This window comes from Elephas maximus, chromosome 2 (genome assembly GCF_024166365.1).
Source record: "Elephas maximus indicus isolate mEleMax1 chromosome 2, mEleMax1 primary haplotype, whole genome shotgun sequence".
NCBI classification, from domain to species: domain Eukaryota; kingdom Metazoa; phylum Chordata; class Mammalia; order Proboscidea; family Elephantidae; genus Elephas; species Elephas maximus.
This window is the reverse complement of record NC_064820.1, coordinates 209,309,496-209,329,699: the sequence shown is the minus strand read 5'-3', so window position 1 is coordinate 209,329,699 and position 20,204 is coordinate 209,309,496. Positions and strand designations below refer to the sequence as shown.

At 38.0% G+C, this 20,204-nt stretch overlaps 1 pseudogene; it reads right to left on the bottom strand.

The window, feature by feature from the left end:
- Positions 1-13,960: 13,960 nt before the first annotated feature.
- Positions 13,961-14,899, bottom strand: LOC126068051 (olfactory receptor 2AJ1-like; annotated as a pseudogene).
- Between the last annotated feature and the right edge of the window lie 5,305 nt (positions 14,900-20,204).

Here is a 20,204-nt window from a genome sequence, read left to right as displayed (position 1 = left end):
GTATGTCTGTGAGGCCGCCATCTTATTGCGTAAATCACATACAGGCAAGCCCTGCTTCCCTGTAGCTCAGGGAGTGGGATCTGAGGAACTTCCTCCCAGCTCCTTGCTCTGCACATTGCAATAAAGTTACTTTCTCTTTCTCAAAGGCCAGTGTCCAGCTGAGGATGCCAGACAAGGACCCACCTTATTGGGTTCAGTAACAATCTCAAATTATGTCTTATCCATATCATATAGAATTTTTTTTTTTTTTAGTCTGGAAATCCATAAGTCTATGAATTCTGACTTCGAGGTTTCACTACTGTCCTCAGATATGTTTAGCTGGGGATTAACTTTCTCTTGCTGACAATTGCAAAGTATTGGTATTCAAGGTTTTATTGCTCCCTGATTTCACTCTGGTACTGGGTTCACACCAGGTTAACGCCCTGTGAGTTGTAAAAGGAGGCATTAAGATGACAGAGTATGCTACATCTAATATTAACATTAGCATCTTCAGTGAATATTGACTGCTCCTAACAATAAAAAAAATAAAATAGCTTGATATAATATTATGCTAGCAAACTATCTTCTTACTCTGTGTTCAATAAAACCTCTTAGCTCACCAAGACTAGGAGAGTATTATAGAGATGGAAGTAAATAAGAAAATATAAACTGCCATTTGTTTAAGAGTGTGGGTGCTAACCAAAAACATCAGCAGCTTGAATCCATCAGCCCCTCATTGGAAATCCTATGAGGCAGTTCTACTGTGTTCTATAGGGTCGTTATGAGTCGAAATCCACTTGATGGTAACAAATTTTGGGGTTTTAACCTACCATGCAATATATAAATAAATATATGAATTTATTAATATATAACACTTGCTTATTATTTGTTGACATCAACACTGATAAGTACAATTATCGGACAAAAACTTAATTACCTATTCAAGGTTCTTAGTGTACATTGCCAGATACATGTCTATGTACATACCCATCTGTAGAATATTACGATGGCAAATTCAGCAAAACTTTGCTAACATTTATTATTTGTTCTTATTTTTTAATTTCCATTTGTGAAAGGCAAATATCTTCTCACCATTTAAACTTTTACTTAATAACTTCATATTTCATGTTAAATAATTTAGCTTGGAATAAAAATATACACTTGCTTTATTAAAATATTTTTGTACTCTTTGATATTAATAAATTTATTTAAATAATTTCTTCATTGATATGCTTATTTTCTTTGTGATAGTTTTTAGGATGAATCGATAGAATTTATAAAATGCAAGCTTATGTGTATATTAGATAAGACATTTTCGGAATATTCTTCTCAAGAGGGTATACTTTTTTTTTTTCTTTTTTTCTTGTGCTTTAAGTAAAAGTTTACAATTCAAGGCAGTTTCTCATACAAAAACTTATACACACCTTGTTATGTGACCCTAGTTGCTCTCCCTATAGTGTGACAGCATGTTCCTTCTCTCACCCTGTATTTCCCGTGTCCATTCAAACAGCTCCTGTCCCCCTCTGCCTTCTCATCTCACCTCTAGACTTAGTCTCATGTGTTATTTGAGCTAAGAAGCACACTCCTCACCAGTATCGTTTTATGTCTTATAGTCCAGTCTAACCTTTGCCTGAAGAGTTGGCTACGGGAACGATTTCAGTTTTGGGCTAACAGAGAGTTTGGGAGCCATGTCCTCTGGGGTCCCTCCAGTCTCAGTCAGACCATTAAGTCTGGGTTTTTTTTTTTACTAGAATTTGAGTTCTGCATCTCACTTTTCTCATCAGGGACTCTGTTGTGTTACCTATCAGGACAGTCTTTGGTGATAACTGGGCACCATTGAGTTCTTCCGGTCTTGGGCTGATGTTAGTCTCTGATTTATGTGGCTGTTTCTGTCTCTTGGGCTCATATTTTACTTGTCTTTCATGTTGTGCATTTTCCTTTGCTCCAGGCTGGTTGGGACCAGTTGATGCATATTAGACGGCTGCTTGCTAACATTTAAGACCCCAGACACTACTCACCAAACTGGGATGCAGAACGTTTTCTTAATGAACTGTGTTATGCCAGTTGATCAAGATATCCCCTAAAACCATGGTCCCCAGACCCGTGCCCCTGCTACTCTGTACCTGGAAGTGTTTGGTTGTATTCAGGAAACTTCTTACCTTTTGGTTTGGTCCAGTTCTGCTGACTTCCACTGTATTGTGTGTTGTCCTTACCTTCACCAAAAATAATTCTTGTTTACTATATAGTTAGTGAATACCCTTCGTCCTCTCTCCTCACCCTCACAACCATCAAAGGCTGTTTTCTTCTGTGTTTAAACCTTTTCTTGAGTTCTTATAATAGTGGTCTCATGTAATATTTGTCCTTTTGCTACTAATTTCACTCAGCATGGTGCCTTCCAGATGCCTCCATGTTATGAGATGTTTCCTGGATTCATCTTTGTTCTTTATCATTGCATAGTATTCCATTGTGTGAAAATAGCATAATTTATTTATCCACTCATCTGTTGATTGTTACCTATGTGTTTCCATCTTTCTGCTATCATAAACAGTGCTGCAATGAACATGGGTGTGCATGTATCTATTCATGTGATGGCTCTTATTTCTTTAGGATATATTCCAAAGAGTTGGATTGTTGGATCATGTGGTAGTCCTATTTCTAGCTTTTTAAGGAAGCTCCAGTTCGATTTCCAAAGTGTTGCACTGTTTGACATACCCACCAGCTGTGGATAAGTGTTCCAGTCTCCACAATCTCTCCAACATTAATTATTTTGTGTTTTTTGGATTAATGTGGGCCTTGCTGGGGTGAGATGGTATCTCATTGTAGTTTTGATTTGCATTTCTCTAATGCCTAATAAGAAACCCTGGTGGCAGAGTGGTAATGAGTTGGGCTGCTAACCAAGAGGTTGGCAGTTCAAATCCACCAGGTGTTCCTTGGAAACCCTATGGGGCAGTTCTATTCTGTCCTACAAGGTCACTATGAGTTGAAATTGACATGATGGCAATTTTTTTTTTTTTTTAATGTCTAAAGACCATGAGCATTTCCTAATGTATCTGTTAGCTGCCTGAATGTCTTCTTTGGTGAAGTGCTTGTTCATGTCCTATGCCCATTTTTTAATTGGGCTATTTGTCATTTTGTTTGTTCAGGTTTTACAGTATCTTATAGATTTTAGACACTACACACTGATCAGATTTGCCATAGTGAAAATTTTTTTCCTAGTCTGTACGTTGTCTTTTTAGTCTTTTGGTGAAGACTTTCGATAAGCATAAGTGTTTGATTTTTAGGTGCTCCCAGTTATCTAGTTTCTTTTCTGGTGTTTGTGGATCATTAATAATGCTTTTTATGCTGTTTATGCCATGTATTAGTGCTCCTAGTGTTGTCCTTATTTTTTCTTCCATTATCTTTATCATTTTAGATTTTATATTTAGCTCTTTGATCCATTTTGTGTTAGTTTTTGTGCATGGCATGAGGTATGGGACTTGTTTCATTTTTTTGCACATAGATATCTAGTTACACCACACCGTTTGTTAAGGAGACAGTTTTTTCCCCAGTTAACAGACTTTGGGCCTTTGTCAAATATCAGCTGCTCATATGTGGATGGATTTATGTCTGGATTCTCAATTTGGTTCCATTGGTCTATGTATCTGTTGTTGTACCAGTACTAGGTTGTTTTGACTACCGTGACAGTATAGCAGGTTCTAAAATCAGGTAGTATGAGGCCTCCCACTTTGTTATTCTTTTTCAGTAATGCTTTACTTATCTGGGGCCTCTTCCCTTTCCATATGAAGTTGGTGATCTGTTTCTCCATCTCATTAAAAAGTGCCATTGGAGAGAGGAAGTGCCAAGATAGCAAAGTAGTCAGATGCTTCCTGTGGTCCCTCTTACAACAAAGACCTGAAAAAAAAACAAGTGAATCAATTATACATGACAAGCTTGGGGCCCTAAAAATCATAGGCAAAGTTGAGGAATAGGACTGAGCATCAGAGGGAGGGAGAAATTGTTCAGAAGAAACAAGATGTTGCCAGACCTGATGTGGGAGGAACCACCACCACCAGGCCAATTCCACTGCTGCAGCAAGTGCAGTGAGGCAAGCAGAGGCGTTCAGGACTTGTTTTCCACCTCAGGGGAGGCCAAACAGTGGAGACTGCTCAAACTTCCAGAATAAGCGAGAAGCAGCCCATAGTTGGCAAACAATAAGTACCTGCAATTAGCCTACTGCCATCCAAAAATACCCCTCCAGGAAAAACTTCTCAGCCACTTCCCTGCTCCCTTCCCACTCTGCACTGGGTCTGAGCTGACTGCATCCCCTGGGCCAGAAGAAGGACCTTGCATTCATCCTGAGCCATTCTCCCAGCATTGGAGAGGGAACACATTAACAAACAGGGAAAAAATAATCTGCTGGCTCCCCTAAGCCGGGACCTCAGGGCAGAAACTGCTCCTTTGCCTAGGCACAGGTGTAAGGGGTCCACAGACTTTGAATGCCTTTCACCACTGCATAGACCTCTGTGGGCCAATTTCAACAGCATAGGCCTTCATTAGCACAGTACAACAGGGTATATACCTGAAGTCTATCTTCAATTGTTTCAGCTACATGGTGGAGAGGCAAGTTCATGACATTTAACACTGCTCTGCCTATTAAGCAGGGTCCTCACTTATCCACATCAGGGGCCTGAGGACTGGTGGCTCTACCACTCATGACACCTAGGCATCCACAACAGGGTTCCAAGGATAAGTGGTACCTCCCAGTCCTTACAGCCAACAGCACTGGGTGCCCACAGTCTGGCTGCAAAACCCACCCACCTATGTATTCTAGGGAACAGGGACACGCTTTCCTCACAGATACTGAGGGCCAGTTCTCAGCCCCTGCCTTGCTTAGCACATGACCACCTGCTATAGCCAGACACCTGTGCCTACACAAATCACCCCTGCTTGTCTAGGACTGTAAGTGAGAGCCTGTACCACACACTTGGTGACTATTTGGACACATGAGCTGAATCTACACAGGAAAAGTGAACAGACTCCTGGACTCACAAGCCTAGTTACAGTTCTAACCAACTGGTGACAGGAAGTTAGAGCTTCAAAGATGCCAGTAATCAAACTAGCTCACTCAAGCAGGCTAGTTGGACATATCAAAACAAACAAAACAAGAAGCTAAGACACAGTAAGCAAACTTAAATACAATAAGTTATTGATGGCTCAGAGACAACAGTCGATATCAAGTCGCATAAGAAGGCAGACCACTGTGGCTTTAGCAAGCTCTCAAAACAGAGAATCAAGACACCTTCCAGATGAAGAGAACTTCCTGGCATTACCAGAGGTAGGCTACAAAAGAATCATATACAGAACTCTTCAAGAGATCAGGCAAAATACAGAACAAGCCAAGCAGCATACAGTCAAAGCAATGGAGGAATTGAAGCAGATTATACAAAAACATAGTGACAAATTTAATAGGCTGGACTAATATATACTGAAACAGCAAACAGAAATTCAGAGAATTAACAGTAAAATATCAGAATTAGACAATTCAATAGAGTCGTAAGAGTAAAATTGAGGCAACGGAAGTCAGATTTAGTGAGATTGAAGATAAAGCACTTGGCACCAACATATTTGAGGAAAAATCACATAAAAGAATTTAAAAAAATGAAGAAACCCTAAGAATTATGTGGGACTCCATTAAGAGAAGTAACCTACGAGTGACTGGAATACCAGAACGGGGGAGAATAACAGAAAATGCAGAGAGAATTGTTGAAGATTTATTGACAGAAAATATCCCTGTTATCATGAACAATGAGAAGATATCTATCTAACATGCCCATCAACCCTATGCGAGGTACATCCGAAAGAAAGTCACCGAGACATATTACAATCAAACTTGTCAAAACCAAAGATAAAGAGAGAATTTTAAAAGCGGCCAGGGATAAACAAAAAGTCACCTACAAAGGAGAGTCAATAAGACTAAACTCGGATTACTGAGGAGAAGCTACGCAGGCAAGAAAGCAATGGGATGAGATACATAAAGCCTTGAGGGGAAAAAAAATTGCCATCCAAGAATTCTATATCCAGCAAAACTGTCTCTCAAATATGATGGAAAAATTAGAACATTTCCAAACATAAGTTCAGGAAATTTGCAAAAACTAAACCAAAATTGCAAGAAATACTAAAGTGAGTCCTGTGGTTAGAAAGTGAGTTACTTCAGATAACAACCCAAAACTAGAACTCAGGACAGAGCAACCAGATATGAACCCAGAAAGGGAAATCACAAAATAAATCAAAGCTAAAATGCTCAAAACAGGGAAACAAATGTCATTATGTAAAAAATGACAACATTAAAACAAAAAAGAGGGGCTAAAAAATGTAGTCATAGACCTTCCATATAGAGAGGAATTCAAGGTGATATAAAGAAATAAAAGACTGGTTTAAACTTGAAAAACAGAGGTAAATATTAAGGTAATCACAAAGAAAACTAACAATCCTACACATCAAAAAATAAAAAAAACAAAACATAAAGACAGCAAATACAAAATCAACGATAATGAAATATAGGAAAAGAAAGTATATAATGAATTATGATCTTGGCAAAGAATATTGTATATACCATGGGCTACCAAAAGAAGGGACAAATCTGCCTTGGAAGACATACAGCCAGAATGCTCATTAGAAGCAATGATGGCAAGACTTTGTCTTACATAATTTGAACATGTTATTAGGAGGGACCAGTCCCTGGAGAAGGACATCATGCTTGGTAAAGTAGAGGGTCAGCAAAAAAGAGGAAGACCCTCAGGGAGATGAATTGATATAGTGGCTGCAGCAAAGTGTTCAAGCATAGCAATGATTGTGAGGATGGCGCAGGACCAGGCAGTGTTTCGTTCTGTTGTATGTACAGTCATTATGAGTGGGAACTGTCTTTATGGCATCTAGCTACAGCAACAACAACAAGGAGCCCTGGTGATGCAATGGTTAAGTGCTCAGCTGCTAACCAAAAGGTGGGAGGCTGGAACCCACCAGGTGCTCCACTGGAGAAAAAACTTGGTGATCTGCTTCTGTAAGGATTACAGCCTGGGAAACCCTATGAAATAGTTCTACTGTGTCACATAGGGTCACTATGAGTCAAAATCAATTCAGCAGAACACAAGAACAATGTTCGTCTGCTCTCCACCTGGAAAAAGGCCCGTGGTGATGATGAAAATTCCTTTTCCCACCCCACCACTGGACAGGGGAAAGGAGTTCCTTTTACCCTATTCATATTGTTCTAGGGTCCCCAAACAATGGGACAATTTAAAATAGTGATGACAACATGAATGTTTCAAATGACCAAATAATAATCCTTTTGATTTTTGGCACATAAATCAGGAGACATTAAAAAAAAAAAGAAGAAGAAGAAGAGTGAAGCTGCTATAATAAAACAGTTTCCATTGACCTTTGGCTTATTAAGTATACATTGCTCAATATTTTCATCTTAAAAAAAATTCCCGTGGAGTTGATTCCAACTCATGGCGACCTTGTGGGACAGAACAGAACTGCACTGTGGGGTTTCCAAGAAGAGACTGGTGGATTCAAACCGTGGACCTTTTTTGTTTGCAGGTGAGCTCTTGACAACTGCACCACCAGGGCTCCATTGTAATCTAGAAAAAATGAAAAATAGCAATTATTATGGATTGAATTGTGGCCCACCCAAAATATGTGCTGGAATACTAACCTTTATACCTGTAATGCCATGTGGGAATAGGGTTTTCTTTGTTATGTTAATGAGCTCATATCAGCATAGGGTGTGTCCTAAACCTGATCCCTCCTGAGTTATTAGGAACAGCATAGACAGAGACAAGCAAGCATATATGGGGGAAGAAAGATGCCACATGAAGATTGCCAAGGAACCCAGGAACATAGGGACTACAGAAGCTAAAGAGAAGAGGATTTCACGCAGAACCAACAGACTTCACCTAGAGCCAGCACCTTGAATTGAAACATCTAGCCTCCTAAATTGTGAGAAAATAAATTTCTCTCCATTAAAGCCCCCCCCCCCCAAAAAATGCCATTGGAATTCGAATTGGGATTGCATCGTGTCTATAGATCACTTTGGGTAGAACAGACATTTTCACAATGTTGAGTCTTCTTATCCATGATCAAGGTATGTTTTTCCACTTGTGTAGGTCTCTTTTGGGAAATCCTGGTGGCATAGTGGTTAACTGCTATGGCTGCTAACCAAAGGGTCGGCAGTTCAAATTCACCAGGGGCTCCTTGGAAACTCTTTGGGGCAGTTCTACTCTGTTCTATAGGGTTGCTATGAGTCGGAATCGACTCGACAGCACTAGGTTTGGTTTTTTGTTTCAGGTCTCTTGGTTTCTTGCAGTAGTGTCTCCTAGTTTTCTTTGCATAGGTCTTTTTCATATCCGGTTAGATTTATTCCTAAGTATTTTATCTTCTTGGGGGTTATTGTAAATGGTATTGACTTGGTGATTTCCTCTTCGACTGTCTCTTCATTTTTGTGGAGGAATTCAACTGATTTTTGTATGTTTATCTTGTATCCTGATTAAAAAAAAAAAAAAAACTTTGATTAGTTCCAGTAGTTTTCTTGTGGATTTTTTAGGGTTTTCTGTGTATAAGATCATATCATCTACAAATAGAGATACTTTTACTTCTTCCTTAGCAATTTGTATGCCCTTTATTTCTTTTCCTAGCCTGATTGCTCTGGCTAGGACTTCCAGCACAATGTTGAATAAGAGTGGTAATAAAAAGCATCCGTGTCTAGATCTGTTCTCAAGGGGAATGCTTTCAGACTCTCTCCATTTAGTATGATGTTGGCTCTTGGCTTTGTATAAATGCCGTTTACTGTGTTGAGGAATTTCCCTTCTATTCCTATTTTGTGGAGAGCTTTTATCATGAATGGGTGTTGGACTTTGTCAAATGCCTTTTCTGCATCAATGGATAAGATCATGTGGTCCTTTGTCTTTTATTTATGTAATGGGTTACATTGATTGTTTTTCTAATGTTAAACCATCCCTGCACACCTGGTATAAATCTCAATTGGTCACCGTGGTTTTTTTTTTTTTTTTTTTGATATGTTAAATTTTACTGACTAGACTTTTGTTGAGAATTTTTGTGTCTAAGTTCATGAGGGATATTGGTCTGTAATTTTCTTTTTTGTGGTATCCTTACCTGGTTTTAGTATCAGGGTTATGCTGGCTTCATAGGATGAATTTGGGAGTATTCCATCCTTTTCTATGCTCTGAAATACCTTTTGTAGTAGTGTTAACTCTTCCCTGAAAGTTTGGTAGAATTCCCCAGTGAAGCCGTCAGGCTCAGGGCTTTTTTTTTTGATGGGGGGGTGGGTTAATTACATTTTCAATCTCTTCTTTTGTTATAGGTTTATTTAGTCGTTTTACCTGTTTGTGTTAGTTTAGGTAGGTAATGTGTTTCTAGAAATTTGTTCATTTCCTCTAGGTTTTCAAATTTGTTAGAGTACAATTTTTCATAGTATTCTGTTATGATTCTTTTAATTTCGTTTGGGTCTGCTGTGATATCGCCCATCTCATTTCTTATTTGGGTTATTTGCTTCCTCTCCTGCTTTTCTTCAGTCAGTTTGGCCAGTGGTTTATCGATTTTGTTGATCTTTTCAAACAACCAGCTTTTGGTCTTGTTAACTCTTTTGATTGTTTTTCTGTTCTCTATTTCATTTAATTCTGCTCTAATTTTTTTTTTTTATTTCCTTTCTTCTGGTGCCTGAGGGGTTCTTTTGCTGCTCTCTTTCTATTCGTTTGAGTTGTAGGGATAATTCTTTGATTTTGGCCCTTCTTTTTGGATGTGTGCATTTATTGCTATAAATTGACTTCTGAGCACTGGTTTTCCTTTGTCCCAAAGGTTCTCATAGGATTTGTTTTCATTCTCATTTGGTTCTACGAATTTCTTTATTCTGTCCTTAATTTCTTCTATAACCCCATAGTTTCACGGTATTGTTCAGTTTTCAAGTGTTTGATTTTTTTCTTTACTTTTTCTGTTATTAATTTCTACTTTTATGGTCAGAAAGGATGCTTTGTAATATTTGGATGCTTTGGATTCTGTTAAAGCTTGCCTTATGGCCTAATACGTGGTCTGTTCTGGAGGATGTTCCATGTACATTGGAAGAGGAAGCGTACTTAGCTGCTGCTGGGTGGAGTGTTCTGTATATGCCTCTGAGGTTAAGTTGGTTGATTGTGGCATTTAGATCTTCCATTTCTTTATTAAGCTTCTTTCTGGATGTTCTGTCCTTCACTTAAAGTTGTGGGTGGAAATCTACTATTGTTGTGGAGCTCTTTATCCCTCTTTTCAATGCTGTTAGAGTTTGTCTAATGTATTTTGGAGCCCTGTCATTGGGTGTGTAAATATTTATTATGGTTATGTCCTCCTGGTGTATTGAACCTTTAATAATCATATTGTGTCCTTCCTTATCCTTTGTGGTGGGTTTTACTTTAAAGTCTATTTTGTCAGAAATTAATATTGCCGTGCCTGCTCATTTTTGATTGCTGTTTGCTTGATATATTTTTTTCAATCCTTTCAGTTTTAGTTTGTTTGTGTCTTTAAGTCTAAGTTGTTTCTCTTGTAAGTAGCATATAGACAGATCATGTTTTTTAATCCCTTCTGCCACTCTCTGTCTCTTTATTGGAGCATTTAGCCCATCTACTTTCAGCAGAATTATTGATAGGTATGAGTTTACTGTGGTCATTTTGATGTCTTTTTTCGGTGTAGTGTTGAGAGGTTTTTTATTCCACTGAATTTTCTGTGTGAAGTCCTCTTTATATATTTTCTTTTCCTGTTTTTCATTGTTGTTTATTTTGTATTTGCTGCATCTTTATGTTTTTCTTTTTTCTCTTTTTGGTGTGTAGGGTTGTTAGTTTCATTTGCGGTTACCTTAATATTTATTCCTATTTTCCAAGTTTAAACCACTCTTTTATATCTTTATATTGCCTTGACTTCTTATCCATATGTAAGATCTATGACATTTTTATAGTCCTCCTTTTTTGTTTTAATGTTGTCATTTTTTACATAATAACCTCTCTGTTTCCCTGTTTTGAGCATTTTAGCTTTGATTTATTTTTGTGATTTCCATATCTGGGTCGATACCTGGTTGTTCTGTCCTGTGTTCTCATGTTGGGTTTTTATATGACGTTATTTGTTATTGATTTTCTAACTGGAGGAATCCCTTTAGTATTTCTTGTAATTTCAGTTTAGTTTTTGCAAATTCCCTAAACTTCTGTTTGTCTGGAAATATAATTTTGCCATCATATCTGAAAGACAGTTTTTCTGGGTATCTAGTTCTTAACTGGCAATTTTTTTTTTCCTTCAAAGCTTTATATATGTCATCCCATTTCCTTCTTGCCTACATGGTTTCTGCTGAGTAATCCAAGCTTAGTCTTATTGACTCTCATTTGCAGGTAACTTTTCTTTTATCCCCAGCCATTCTTAAAATTATCTCTTTATCTTTGATTTTGGCTAGTTTGATTATAACATGTCTCAGTGACTTTCTTTTGGGATGTACCTTTTGTGCGGTTCAATAAGCATCTTAAATAGATAACTTCATCAGTTAGTTTTCTGCCAACAAATCTTCAACAATTCTTTTTATATTCTTTGTTATCTCCATCCCCCCCCCCATTCTGTTACTCCAGTCACTCATAGGTTATTCCTCTTGATAGAGTCCCATATAATTCTTAGGATTTGTTCATTTTGTTTCATTATTTTATCTGATTTTTCCTCAAATATGTTTGTCAAGTGTTTTATCTTCGATCTCACTAATTCTGACTTCCACTTCCTCAAAATTCTGCTCCTATGACTTCCTACTGAGTTGTCTAACTGAAATTTTATTGTTAATATTCTGGATATCTACTGTCTGTCTATGGATTCTTGTAGCCTATTAAATTGTAATTACGCTCTTCTCTAATCTGAAGTTCTTCTATTGCTTTGTCTCTGTGGTTCTTGGCTTGTTCTGCGTTTTGCCTGATTTCTTGAGCCCATGAAGAGCTCTCTATAGTAATCTTTTGTATTCTATCTCCAGTAATTCAAGGCAGTGATATTCATCTAGAAGATTTTGAATCTTTGGTTTGGGAGCTTCCCAAAGTCACCATGGTCTGCCTGTTCATGTGATTCGATATTGTCTGTTTTCTTCAAGCCATCAATAAGTTATTATATTTATTTATTTTATGTTTGCTTACTGTGTCCTAGCTTCTTGTTTTGTTTTGTTTTGATTTGCCCAAATAGGTTGTTTGAGTGAGCTATTTTAATTATTGACACCTTTGAAGCTCTAACATCCCATCACCAGGTAGTTAGAGCTGTTACAAGGTATGTTAAGTCCAGGAGTCCATTTATTTTCCTTGTATGGAGTCAGCTCAGGTATCCAGGTAGATGGTCACCATGTGTGTGGTACAGGCTCTCACCTGCAGAAGAGCAGGATTGATGCTGTAGGCACAGGTATCTGGGTTCAGTAGGGGTTCACGCACTGAGCAACTCAGAGGGCTGACAACTGCCCCTGAGAGTCTGTGAAGAAAGCATGTCCATATCCCTAGAGCATGTAGATGGCTGGGTTTTGCAGCTGGACTATGGGCACCCAGTGCTGTTGGCTGTAAGAACTGGGAGGTACCACTTTTCCTTGGACCTCTGTTGTGGGTGGCTAGGTGTCATGGGTGGAACCACCAGTCCTCAGGCCCCTGATGTGGGTAGGTGAGGACCCTGCTTAATAGGCAGAGCAGTGTCAAATGTCATGGCCTTGCCTCTCCACCATATATCTGAAGCAGGTGAAGTTAGACTTCAGGTATATACCCTGTTATACTGTACTAATGAGGGCCTATGCTGTAGAAATGGGCGCTGCAGGAGTAAAAGGCATTCAGAGTCCGTGGACTCCATATGCCTGTGCCTAGGCAAAGGAGATGTTCCTGCTTTAGGGGAACCAGCAGATTATTTTTTCCCTGTTTGTTAATTTGTTCCCTCTCCAAGGCCTGGAGAATGGCTCACAGCATGCAACCAATCCTACGTCCAGCCCAGGAATGTGGCTATCACTGAAGCCAGCTCAGGTTGTGGTGCAGAGTGCGGCAGGGTCAGGTAAATTGGAAAGAGTTTTTCCCTAAAGGGGTGTGTTTTGATCCTGCAGTAGGATAGATGCATGTACTTATCTTTTGCTGATTGAAGCCTGCCTCTCGCTGGTTCTGGAAGGTTGAGCAGACCCTCTGCTCTCTGTCTTTCCTGATGTAGTATACGCATCCTGAACACCTCTACTTGCCTCACTGCAGCTCGTGAGCCCATCGGGCCTTCAGGGTGCCAGTTCCCACCAGGTCAAGTCTGGCAACTTCTTGCTGCTTCCAACTAGTCTCTCCCTCCCCCTGTTGCTCAGTCCCTCAAGGGGGACACTTCTTGACACTAGCAAAGAATGACTAACTCAGTTTAACACAATTAGAGTATATATATATTTCTGCATTTATTCAGTATATATGCTTATATATGCACATATTCAGTAAAATATGCATATATATTATATAAATAAGGGTGACAAAACAGACTAGGTGGTCACTAAGGGAGATTGGAAATGGAGTTTATGGATTTTTGGAACTGGTTGAGTATAAGGTTTAGAATGTAATTTTACTTAGTTTCATAAATATACAGACATTATATGAATGCATGTTTCTTAAATAATGTGCATTTGTACTTATAACTTAAAACATAATTCTTACAAATTTTTATACTTTCAAATTGGTGAAAATTGGTAACCTTATGTTACCTTTTAATTTCTATTAATGCTTTGGCTGATTATAATCAGTACCACAGAGGGAAAAATACCTTGTAACAGGTATGTATTAACAAATGTGATAATTTTATTAATTAGGATTTTGGAAATATACACTCTTTTTCCACACATTGAAATTATCAGTAAAATTCTGTTTTTCTTCTCACTGGAAACTAATAATGGATCTCCTGTAGATTTGAGTATGCGAATAGAGAGAACATATAGTCCAAACATTTTTTAAATTCATCTTTTAGACAGAAAGATACTTTCAATTATACTTCTCATTGCTGCCAGAACATCTTTATTTCTAAAGCTGTAGATGATAGGGTTCAGTGTAGGTGTGAGGATGGTATAGAATATTGCCAAGAACTTATCCTGGCCTGGAGTGTGGTAGGACCTCGGTCTCCTATATCTGAAAATAAATGGCCCGTGGTACATCATGACCACAATCACGTGGAAGAAACAGGTAGAAAATGACTTTGTCTGTGCTTTTGATGATTTCATTTGGAGGACGGCAAGGAGAACTTGGACGTAAGAAGCAAAGATCATAGAAAAAGGGATTACCAGGAAGATGATACCACTACATGAACACCCCGTTCACAGTGTGATGTATCTACACAGGACAACTTCAACATGGCTGAGATTTCACAAAAAAGTAATCAATAGCCCTTGAGCCACAGGTGGGAAAGTGGAGGATGTAAGCTGTGTGAACTGTGACGTTGATTGTCCCCACAAGCCAGGACCCACCAGCCATGAGAATGCTGATACGCTCATTCATGAGAATGGGGTAGTGCAGTGGGTGACAGGTAGCTACATAGCGATCATAGGACATTGCTGCTAGGAGGAGGCACTCGCCACCCAGGAGAGTGAGGGAGAGAAATATCTGGAAACCACAACCTGTGAATGAAATTGTTCTGTTGCCTGTCAGAAAGCCAACAATCATTTTAGGAGTAATGTTAGAAATATGCAAGAAGTCCGTTAAAGAGAGATGGCTGAGCAGGAAATACATAGGAATATGGAGTCATAAGTCCCTGTGGGTAAGAGAATCATGTCTGTGTTTTCTGTTACAGTCACAACAAAAATGATACATATAAAGGAGAAGAACACTAGATTTGTTTGGGAAGAAGAGAAGAGTCCCAAGAGAATAAAGTGACTGCAGGGAGTTTGATTCTCAAATCCCATCATAAATTCCTTTCTTTTATCTAAAAAGAAAATAAATAAATACCAGCTGGATCCCTGAAACCAAACTCACTCCCGTCAAGTGGATTCCAACTCATGGTGATCCTGTAGAACAGAGTAGAACTGCCTCATAGGTTTCCAAGGCTGTAAATCTTTACAGAAGCAGATAGCCACATTTTTCTCCCATGGAGTGAATGGTGGGTTTGAACCACCACCCTTTTGCTTAGCAACCAAGTGCTTTAACCACTGTACTACCAGAGCTCTTAAAAACTGGATAGAAAAGTGTGTGTCGGGGGGGGGCCTAGTGTAAATCTCAACTTGTTTACTCATTTCTACGTAATAAAATGAGAGTTGGTTATGAACATTTCATAAAGACATTTAGTGAACTGTGAACCAGTTCTTAAAGTGAACATGTTTCATAAGATGGTCGTTTATTTGAATCAACTAATGACGTTCAGAATATTGAGTGGGATGTTAGTTTTATGCAATCTGAAAATCATATCTATATATTCTTTACTAGATCGAGTCTTTGCTCAAATATCACTTTCTCATAGAGTTCTATCCCTGAACACCACATTTAAAATCTCAATGCCCCCATCCACCCCATCCTGACTCCCCAGATCCTCCTTACTCTATTCTCTGTTTTACTTTTACTTTACAAGTCACTTTTCATTTCCTAGCATATTAAATAATTAACTTATGAGGTATATCAATTGCTGTCTTTCCTTTCCGTCAGAATTTACGCTTCATGATGGGAGGTCGCAGTTTTCACTGCTGTAACCCACGTCCCTAAAAGAGGGCTTGGAGGAGACTGGTTCCCAATAATATTTGTTGAATAAGTAAATGAAATGAATGGATCATAGAACTCAATTTTTTTCTCTGATATACTTTTTATTTAGATAATGCTTAGAGAAAATAAAATTCATTATTTCTAAGACATTCTAAAAATAGCAAATACTGAAATGCAGCAAAACAAGCTTCATTCACATTTCAAATATAAAAATGAAACTTTTATTCAGTTCAATATTTATATTTAACAATATATTTTTTGCCAGGTGTTTTAACTTATAGAAATTGAATCATAATTTAGTAATTCTATATATATACATATATATATATATATGAGGAATCATAGGTGTCAGCAATATTATTTGTTTAACTTGGATAAAACCACTTGCCATCAAGTCAGTTCTGACTATGTGTGTCAGAGTAAAGATGTTCCCCACTCGGTTTCCAATGGCTGATTTTTCAGAAGTAGATTGCCAGGGCTTTCTTCCAGTAAGTCTCTGGATGGACTCAAATCTCCAACATTTTGATTAGCAGCCTGGTGTGTAAAACTTTTCATCACCCAAGAACTTGTTAACATGGATAGTAATTGCTGAGATATCCGCTTTGTAATTATTTATGTACCATCTGTATGTATAACATATTCCTCAATATAGATAGATAAATATAAAAGTACATACATGTACTCACATATTTGTAAATAAGTGTAATTTATGAAAATGCCAATACAGTTTTCTGGCTTTGAATTAATGATAAGATCATCAAAAACAAATTTCATTGCCATTTTATTAACTCTGATATTCATAAATTTGAATAAAATGAATTTTGATTTTCACTTTGCAAAATAATATAAGATACAAATGTGGAAATCATGCCACTGATAAGATACAGATGACATATGTTTCTGTGTTTTATTTTTGTTTAGATTATTCATTATGAAATACCATATTTTTACCAAATAAGGTATTCCTTGTACATTTGTTTACATTTATCTACACATGTAACTAGCCCTAGCTATTTGACTGGTTTCACCTCTCCTACAGCTCAATAAAGTTTAATAGGTTCATACGTACTGGCAGTGGAACCCCCCATGAGCTCATGAGCTGATTGATCAAAATTAAATTTCCAGAATCAATAAATATATCACATTTATCATATCTGAGGCAAACTTGTTGAATTTTTTTTCTCACTCTCCAGAATCATATCCTCTTTCTGATCTTGCTTTTTCCATTAATGATTTCCTCTGTTATAACCATTTTCATTAAAAAATTAGGATTCCATGTTAGTGTGAAGATAAGGGACGATGTCTGTTTGCTACTGAATCCTCATTGCCTAGCAGTGGGCCTGACTCATTGTAGGTGGTCATTAGATACTTGTTATAAAATAATTTGCTTATTTTTTAGATTCTCTGATATTAAACTACTTTCAGTGTCTAATTAAGTCTTTCTTTCCTGTATTTCTCACTTGCATTTGCACTTGTACAGAGTTCATGCTGTCTGCACAGTGATGTTTATATTTATCCCCTAACTCCGTCATAGTCTTACTTTCACCACCTTCCCCCAACTTCCATGAGACACCTGAAGTTTTGACAACCCTTTTTCATGATTCTTTGTCTAACCCAGTATGGCCTAACCCATAGTCCCATGATGCTGGAATAATGAGTATTCTATTATTCCACCATACCTTCTGTGGTGTCTAGGAGCATTTGAATTTTGGTGGAAGTCTATGATTACACCGAAGAGGAATGTTTTAGTAGTGAGTATACAAATTTTAAGTCAAAAAGTGGAGAAAGCACGTCTACCTATCACATAGCCTTCTCCACACATACGTGGTTTTTTCCAAAAATAAAGTCTCTTTTTCTCCAATCTAGCTACAAATAATCCTCATTTAATTATTCTAAATGTTGGAGAAGAGATATGACCTGCTGTTTACACTCAACTATCATCTATAAGTTTAGAGGATATTCAGACAATATGCTGTATATAGTATTGTTTTGTTTTTCAAGAATTCTGTGGATCCAAGGTTTTTAGCAAAATCTTACTGTATATTGTACATCTGTCTGTGTCTTTGTTGCTGTGCTGTTGTTAAGTGCCATAGAGACAGTTCCGACTCATAGCTACACTATGCACAACAGAACAAAACACTGCCAGTCCTGTGCATCCTCATAACCGTTATGCTTAAGCTCATCATAGCAGCCACTGTGTCAATCCCTCTCACTGAGGGTATTCCTCTTTTTTGCTGACCCTCTACTTTATCAAGCATGGTGTCCTTATCCAGGGACTGAACACTCCTGACAACATGTCCAAAGTATGTAAGATGTAATCTCACTATCCTTGCTTCTAAGGAGCATTCTGGTTGTACTTCTTCCAAGACAGATTTGTTCGTTCTTTTGGCAGTACATGGCATATTCAATATTCTCCAATACCACGATTCAAAGGCACCAATTCTTCTTCGATCTTCCAGCTTTCACATGCATAGGAGGTGATTGAAAACACCATGGCTTGGGTTAGGCATGCCTTAGTCTTCAAGGTGACATCTTCGCTTCTTAACACTTTAAAGAGGTCTTTTGTGGCAGATCTGCCCAATTCAATGTGTCTTTTGATTTCTTGACTGCTGCTTCCATGGCTGTTGATTGTGGATCTGAGTAAAATGAAATCCTTGACAACCTCAATTTTTTCTCCATTTACCATGATGTTGCTTATTGGTCCAGTTATGAGAATTTTGTTTTCTTTATGTTGAGGTGTAATCCATACTGAAGGCTGTGATCTTTAACCTTCATCAGTAAGTGCTTCAAGTCCTCTTCACATTTGGCAAGCCAGTTTGTGTCATCTGCATAACGAAGGTTGTTAATGAGTCTTCCTCCAATCCTGATACCTCATTCTTCTTCATATAGTCCAGTTTCTTGGATTGTTTGCTCAGCATACAGATCGAATAGGTGTGGTGAAAGGATACAACCCAGACACACACCTTTTCTGAGTTTAAACTACACAATATCCCCTTGTTCTGTTAGAATGACTGCCTCTTGATCTATGTACAAGTTCCCCACGGGCACAATTAAATGCTCTGGTTTTCCCACTCTTCGCAAAATTATCCATAATTTGTTATGACCCACACAGTTGAATGCCTTTGCGTAGTCAGTAAAACACAGGTAAACATCTTTCTGTTATTCTCTGCTTTCAGCCAGGATCCACCTGAAATCAGTATTAATATCCCTGGTTCCACGTCCTTTTCTGAATCCAGCTTGAATTTCTGGCAGTTCCCTGTTGATATACTTCTCCAGCCACTTTTGAATGATCTTCGGCAAAATTTTACTTGTGTGTGATATTAATGATATTGTTCAATAATTTCCTCATTTGTTGAGATCACCTTTCTTGGAAATAGGAAAAAATATGGATCCCTTCCAGTAGATCGGCCAGGTAGCTCTCTTCCAGATTTCTTGGCATAGACAAGCATGCATCTGTTCATTGAAACATCTCAATCAGTATTCTGTCAATTCCTGGAGCCGTGTTTTTTGCCAATGCCTTATTGAAGGCTTGGACTCCTTTCTTCAGTATCGTTGGTTTCTGCTTATACAAGCAATTGTTGGTCTGTTCCGCATTTGGCCCCTGGCCTTGCTCTGACTAATGATATTGAACTTTTCCATAGTCTCTTTCCACAGATGTAGTCTATTTGATTCCTGTGTATTCCATTTGATAAGGTCCACATGTATAGCTGCCGTTTACGTTGATGAAAATAGGTATTTGCATTGGCGAAGTCATCGGTCTTGCAAAATTCTATCATGTTATCTCCAGCATCATTTCTATTACCAAAGCCATATTTTCCAACTACTGATTCTTCTTTGTCTCCAACTTTCACATTCCAATTTCTAATAATTATTCAGTGCATCCTGATTGCATGTTTGATCAATTTCAGACTGCAGAAATTGGTGAAGATCTTCAATTTCTTCATCTTTTGCCTTAGTGGTTGTTGCATAAATTTGAATTATAGTTGTATTAACTGGACTTCATTGTTGCACTATGAATATTATCCTATCACTGACACTGTTGTACTTCAGGATAGATATTGAGATTTTCTTTTTGAAGATGAATAAAATTTGTTGTTCCCAGCATAGCAGACCATATGACTGTGTGATTGAAAATGGCCAATACCAGTCCATTTCAGCTCACTAATGCCTAGGATATAAATGTTTGTGTTCCATTTCATTTTTGATGACTTCCAATTTTCCTAGATTCATTCTTCATGCACTCCACTTTTTGATCATTAATGGATGTTTGCAGCTGTTTCTTCTCGTTTTGAGACATGCCACATCAGCAAAATGAAGGTCCCAAAAGCTTGACTCCATCCACATCATTAAGGTCGACTCTACTTTGAGGAGGCAGCTCTTCTACAGTTGTCTTTTTAGTGCATTCCAACCTGAGGAGTTCATCTTCCAGCACCATATCAAACAATGTTCTGCTGCTATTCATAAGGTTTTCACCAGCTAAATCTTTTCAAAAGTAGACTGCAGGGTTCTTCCTAGTCT